Here is a 7,482-nt window from a genome sequence, read left to right as displayed (position 1 = left end):
GATACACTCCTCGGCAACAAGCTCATCGGCGAATGCCGCATTCCTGTGGCTAATCTTGTCCACGACGACGTCAAATCTAATGCAGTGCGGTCTGTTAGCTACCAAGTTTGGTCCGGCGAGGAAAAACCTAACGGGATCTTCAATTTTTCGTATCGATTGAAAGGGATTGGGGATATGTACGGTATATATGAATCATCGCAAATTTTGGAAGGGAGAATTTCTAGTGGGTGAGTTGATGTAGGACGATGAAGGTGGGTTTATCAAGTTGAAGTTGAGTGCAGTGGTGGAGGTGGTGGAAGAGGAAGAGGAAGAGGAAGAGAGGTTGTGAAAATGGATTTGGTAAAGAAGGGGTAATTTTGGAATTTGAATAATTTTTTAAATTTTGGTTAGTTTTGTCTATCGAATTTTATCTTTTGTGGTTAGAGTGTTAGTTTTGTTTTTTTATGAGTATATTTATCAGCGTTTATATCTTTTATGGTTAGAAACGGTTATTTATTCTATACATAATTATATGTCCAGCCAAATACAAAACGAAGGAGAATATATGGGCCAAAAAAGTGAAAAAGATAAATGAAGAAGAAAGAAGAAGAAATAAAAAAAATTTGTTGCATGAGAAAATAAATAGAGAAGATAGAGAATTAAGTCTCGTTTAGTTTGTAATTTAATTTTTTATTTTTATTTTTAATATTTTTTAAATTTTATAAAAAAATACGATAAAAACAATAAAATCAAAATAAATAATCATTTCCAATCATAAAAAATTTGAAAGAAGACAAAATTAATCACACAAAAAATTAAACCAATATTATACTTATAAAAGATTTGTATCATTTGATAAAAATATCCAATTTTTAAAATTAGACTTGATTCCAGATAAAATTTTATAAAATTCACAAATTACTCTTTTTATCATTTCTTTTTGGCTCAATTCTTTAACCCAACAAAATCAACCACTCAACTCTGTTAACTTTTAACCCCTTACTTTAGAAGGCAACATTGTCTCCAATTTATTGAGAAATTTCAAACCTCAACCCCTACTTTTGCAGTGGGCTTATTACAAGGAAGATGGTCTTTCACAACAACAGCAACAACCAATTCAAAATTTAGAGGAACATTAGTGTTGGTTTAGATGGTCTTTTTTGAGTTAAAAAAGTATTTTTTTTTAAATAAAATATTTTTATTCAATTTTAAATTTATTTGGATACATCTTTTTAAAAAAACTATTTTTATTAAAAAAAGTAAATTATTTACTTTTTTTTTTTAAATTAACAATACATTGCTTAAAAAAAAAAGAAGTAAAAGACGTTTTGATGTATAGGCCTCTTTAGTAGTTTTTAGATTTCTTTTTTATTTGTTTTCTTAGATTTAATCAAATTTTTTATTTTTTCTAGTGAAAGTTTAAAACTAATCAAGTATTTGAAATTGTGTTAGTATTATTGTGTTTTTCAAGAGTTTTTATTCTCAAAGTAATTAAAGAAAGCCTTTTTAGCAAGAAAACACAAATACGATCCAAAGAAAGTCCAATCAGACCCAAAAAGCATAAAAACCGGACGTCCAGCCTTCAGCATGGATGCTTGGCAGCCCAACACACAAGCCCGACGGCCAGCACACATGCTCGGCAGCTCTCCTCAAATTGGGACACACCCCCGGCGGCTAGCATCCCTAGATGGCCAAATTGGGCCAGCGCCCAAATTTGAAAAAGTACACCCGATGTTCCTAAACCTCAACTTATAAGAAGTGTTAATCTCATCCGAGATTCAAGATTTCAGAAATTAGTTAGCATTAAAATTTCTTCTAGAGAGATAAAGATTTGGTTGTTAAAATTTGTTTTTAGATTAGATTTAAATTATTATTAAGATTTAATTTGAATTTGAGTAGGTAGTTATCTATCTTATCCTTTAAAAGATAAGATTAGATTGAGTTTTTTGAATTTGAATTCTAGATAAAACTTAGGATATAAATAAGTGCACAAGATTCGAAGAGAGCATTAGAACATACACCATCTCTCATCATTATAATTAGTTTCTTCTTTATCATGAGTCACTAAATCTCCATTGTTGAAGGTTAGGAACTCTATTTGGTTTACAGATTTATAATGTGGGTGCTTTCTTGCTTCTTTACTTTTTTAAGATTAAGTTTCGTTCTTCATCACTAATGGTTAAAACTATTGGGAGATATTCTAATTCTATCTTGGATTCTATTATTATATTTGCAAAAATTAATTTCAGAATTAGCTTTAAACTCATCTCATAATCTTCAATTATCTAGAGCTAGTCTTGAATAAGTGACATATAATTCAGCTAGTGATAGTTTTTGAATATTGTGTGGTTTAAAATCGGAACCGTTCTTCACCTCTTCTCTTGATTAGTTGACTAAAGAATTGGCGATTAATTGGGTTTAGAGAAATTAAATTACCAAGAGATTGGAATTTGATTATAAATGATTTGTTGTGAAAAGATTTTTGCATGAATTAAATAAGAAAGCATAAGTATTGTTCTTCCAAGAATCAAACACCTCTGAGGCCTTTAACATTCTCATCTATTATTTTTCTTCTAACTCTTAAGCAATCTCTATTCTCTTCTTCACTATTCTTTCTTTCCTTCAAGATCCACAATCTATAATCCAAGATTTGATCGATCTAATTAGAGATTTAATTAGACGTTGCTTGCCTCAATTCGTCAATCCTCATGGAATGATATCCACTCACTGTGGTATTACTTAAACAATTTGGTGCACTTTCCAGTATCTGAATACATAACTTTTTTTGCTCATCAAGTTTTTGACACCATTGTTGAGAATTAATTGAGATTGACAACATATGTCCGGTTTGATCACTAAATTACATCTTATTTTGTTTTGTTTTGTTTTCTTTGCATTTCTTTATTTTGTTTAAATTTTCCTCCTCTTTATTTTTCTTTTATTCTGCAAAGTATGGTTGATCTTTTTTTTGTACGTGCAAGGAACAACGGAATCAGATGCCATGGACACAATCCTAGCTGTCAATAAACTCTCGCTTCAACAAATCATTTCTCTCACAACATAAGTGGAATACTTGCAAGCTTCACAAATTGCTACGTGTGAATTGTGTGGTGGAGCACAGAAGAGAGAAGATGTAGTCTATTCCATCCCACCACTAAACAAGTCAATTACATGGGATACCCCTTACAGCTAGGAAAGAATCTCTACTTCCCTAGACAGAAGGATTATCTTAATGATGGTTGATAGAATCAAGGACAAGCCTACTCCAATGTTGCATATTAATAGCAAGAAAGCCAGATACAACTTCAAGGTTCTTTTGAACTCACTGTGAAAAGACTATTTCAATTCACTACCAAGTTTATTCAACAAACCCAAGACTTCGTGCAAGAGACAAAGACAAATTTCAAAAAGCATAATAATTCCATAAAAAAAAACTAGAGAGGAAAGTGAAGCATATTGCCGAGCAATTAGCAGAAGAATAAAATCCTACAGAAGAATGCGAGGCAATTAGTATAAGGTGCCTATATCTCAGTAAATCAGAGGAAGCCGTGGAGAGCGATTTGGCTAATCGATTGAGTCAAGAAGTTCCCAATAAAAAACTCTAACTAATTCTCCTCAACAACCTAATGAGAAAAAAGAAATGAAGCTAGCAGACACTTATTTAACAGAGAAGGTATTCTCAAACAACATATATAAAAAAAAGAGAAACCACCCAAGTTAGAATTAAAACCTCTATCCAACACCCTTAAATATGCATTTCTTGGGGACAAAGAGACCTACCCAGTAATTATACATATCTCCTTGAATCAAGAAGAAGAAAAGGGATGGCTGCAAGTATTAAGGAGTCATAAGATTGCTATTGGGTAGACAATTAGTAATCTAAAGGGGTTAAGTCCCACCATGTGCAAGCACAAAAAAACTCAATCCAACAATGAAGGAGGTAGTTCACAAAGAGGTAATGAAGCTGCGGGATGCAAAAATCATATACCCAATTTCCGACAGCTCATGAGTAAGTCCGGTACAAATGGTGCCAAAGAAGGGAGGAATCACTGTAACATCCTACCATACAGAGCTTTACGCTTAAGCCGTAAAACAGAGGTGGTGTGGTATTATGACCTCTAAAATAAAATATATACATAATAATATTGAAAAGAATACAGTATACGAAGAGCCTTGAAAAACGGATAAAGCAAAATCGCAAAATAAAAAGTGCAACGCTCAGGAAACAAGATTACTTGTGTGTGAAGAAAACTAAGGTTTGTAAGCATAAATAAACAGAAAGTAGGAATAGAGGGTCAAAAATACAAAATAACAAGCTCCTGACTCAGCCTGCGAAGCTAAGGCTGGCCGAAGAATATTTACATACAAATATACAACCTTTAACCCAAAAATACATGTTTAAAAACCCTAGTTCTCCATAAAACCTCTAAGAGGTACAAAAGCAAAGTATATATATACACATGAGGAGAGTCTATATATATATATATATATATATATATATATATATATATATATATATATATATATATATATATATATATCAAAATATCAAAAGTAGGGCCCCAAAATACTCCACTTCGCTGTAGACTCCAGACACCTACCGAGGTGCCTCTCGACCTGTATATGAAAACAACAACATAGTATGGGATGAGAACCGAGGGTTCTCAGCATGGTAAAGGTGCCACACACATAAGATATAAGGTCCTGGGAATGCCAGAGGCAATCCTAGAACGCTGACACTCAGATTATAAAGCTTAAGGTACTAAAAATAGAAACCAAAATGGGTGGTCTTCTAAAGGATATCTAAGCCTAGCTTAAACTTAACCTTAACCTTAGGTCTTTCCACCTTTCCTCCGTTCCTCCATCTCCGGTAAATTTGCACAGACAGACAAGCAAACAAAGGCAAACACAGGTAGAATACAATTAATACAAATAGCAAGTATAACAATTAGCATATTATAATCAATTAGGCATTCCTAATTAATGCACAACAAGCAAGCAAACAATATGCATATGATGTATGCCTGTCCTATGGCTGATGAGGCTCATCTGTTGGTTATCAAGCCAACCCGACAAGTCTGGCTGCTAAACCCTAGACTGTCCCCCGTCGCGCATCGCCATGAGTCTATGCATAACTTTTTCTCTTTATTCATAATTCATACATATATAAAACTTTACTCAATGGGGGTCAACATTCCCGGGAATTTATAAGTGCTCGGTCACATCTTACGACGTAGGGTCAACAGAGTATCGACTCTCAACTTGGAACACGTGGTGGCAAGCCACTTTACCCAGAAAAACTCGTATCTCAGATAATTGAGTGCATAAGCCAAGTAATATTCACAATCATTTGTAAACATTGCATATTCATATCACCAAAGTCATAGCACCACACATGCACTCCAAGTATTCACCTTTTCATCCATAATTCATCAATTCTCAACCTTTTTTCAACCTCAAGTTACCTCCATTTCCTAACTCCATCTTATTACTAGACTCACTACTATGATTTAGTGCTAAAAGAATGAAAATAGAGGTTTAGAAGTTTGAAATTAGGCTTAAAAACACAAAATCCAGCTTTGCTGAAATAGAGGACACGCGTACGCAAGCACCTTGTTCGCGTACGCGAGAAGTCCAATCCGAAAGGTTTGATTGCGTCGCGTGTAGGTGGTCGCATACGCAACCCATTAAAAATCATTGTTCGTGTACGCAAACACATTGCTCGCGTATGCAAGCTGTGCAGAATCAGCAAAAATGCTGAATGCTGCAGAATTTTCAGTTTTGCCCTCCAAACTTCCGACACGCATAACTTTTTTATTTTAAAAAAGTTTTTATTTGTTCTTCGAATGACGTAAACTTAACAGATCCCATTTTCATTTGAATATGGTTTGAAACAGTTTGAGGGTCTAGAAGTCGAGTTATGGCTCACCGAATTTCGGCCAAAAATCCACTTTTTCACCAAAACCTTAAACCTCAATTTTCTTTCAAACCAAACTCAAATCATACTTCCTTTACACAAATTTAACATAGCCACATACCATTTGTAAAGCCAAAACCATCCACATCCTACCTCAATCAATTATACCTCAATATATATATAATTTCATACCTAAAGTTCATTACTTTAGTCAACAAGATTCACCAACAAACCATCACAAACTCATATTCATTCTCATACCTTGACAAGCATCATTAATTCATCATTTAGTAATCCAACACAAATATCAACAATAGGCCAAAACTCAACATTGTCAACACTTATCATTAAGCACTAAACAGTTTTACATACTCACACATTTATTCCTATCTTATAGTCATCTAGCCTAAGTTTTCACAGAATATTATATATTAAATACGTGAAACCTAAACCATACATTGGCCAATTTTCACGTATTTTTCAAGGCAACCCAGCAAATCCAAACACAGCCCCAAGGTCCAAAATCACCAAGGCAATAACACCCAACCTCCACCAAGCCTCCAATGCCCACAATTCAAGCTCCAACATATATATATATATACCTAATACATTTTTTCACATATCCATATATAAAATTCAATACCCACACACTAAATCAATGAATTAGTTAGAGTTCTAGAATTCTCACTTTACCCAAGCGTCAAATAAGCAAGAGTAAATGTTTGCCTCAAGCTAATCGGGTCCTAATACATCAAAGAAGCAAAATCTCAACACCACTCTAATAATTTTTGAAAATCAAAGGGATAGAGAAACTAGAGTGAGAATGAAGCTTACCTATGAAATTATTCTGATAGATTCGTAGAGCTCGACGTGGTGGTCGCGTGGCCGTAAACGGTGTGGCGATCGGAGCTCGGAGTAGAAAGTTATGGTGGTTGGAATTGGAGGTTAGGGTTTTGAGTTCTTCTTCCCTTCTCCAACAATGCTTGCAAAGTGAATGAAGAGAAAAGGGGGGAAGGGAAGCTGTGTTTACTTAGGTTTTGTTGGGTTGAATTGGGCCTTGGGCCCATTTTGGGCCCGGTTTGCTAGGTTCGGCTCGTTTGGTCTAATCTTGGACCAAATTTTTTAAAATTAGTGTCAAAATTTTTATTTTAATTAGCTCTATCCTATTTTACTATAAAATTTACATTTCTAATTTGCTTTATTAAAATTTAATTTATTGATTAATTATTCGCTAATTTTACGGGATTTATAATCACAGTTATTTCTAATGAGAAAGATGAACTGATCCCTACAAGAACGGTCACTGGTTAAAAAATGTGCATTGATTATCGGTGGCTCAACTTAGCTATAAGAAAAGACCACTTCTCTCTCCTATTCATTGATCAAATGTTGGAGAAGCTTGCTGGCCATGCATTTTTATTGCTTTCTTGATGGGTATTCGAGGTACAATCAAATTACGGTTGACAACTTTGATTAAGAAAAGACCGCATTCACATGTTCCCGTGGAGTTTTTGCCTATCAGAAGATGCCCTTTCGGCTTGTGTAATGCACCAGCCACTTTTCAAAGGTGTATGCTTTTTATCTTT

The sequence above is a fragment of the Arachis hypogaea genome, chromosome 14 (genome assembly GCF_003086295.3).
Source record: "Arachis hypogaea cultivar Tifrunner chromosome 14, arahy.Tifrunner.gnm2.J5K5, whole genome shotgun sequence".
Taxonomy (NCBI): Eukaryota; Viridiplantae; Streptophyta; class Magnoliopsida; order Fabales; family Fabaceae; genus Arachis; species Arachis hypogaea.
The sequence above is the reverse complement of the archived record's forward strand: the minus strand, read 5'-3'. Positions refer to the sequence as shown.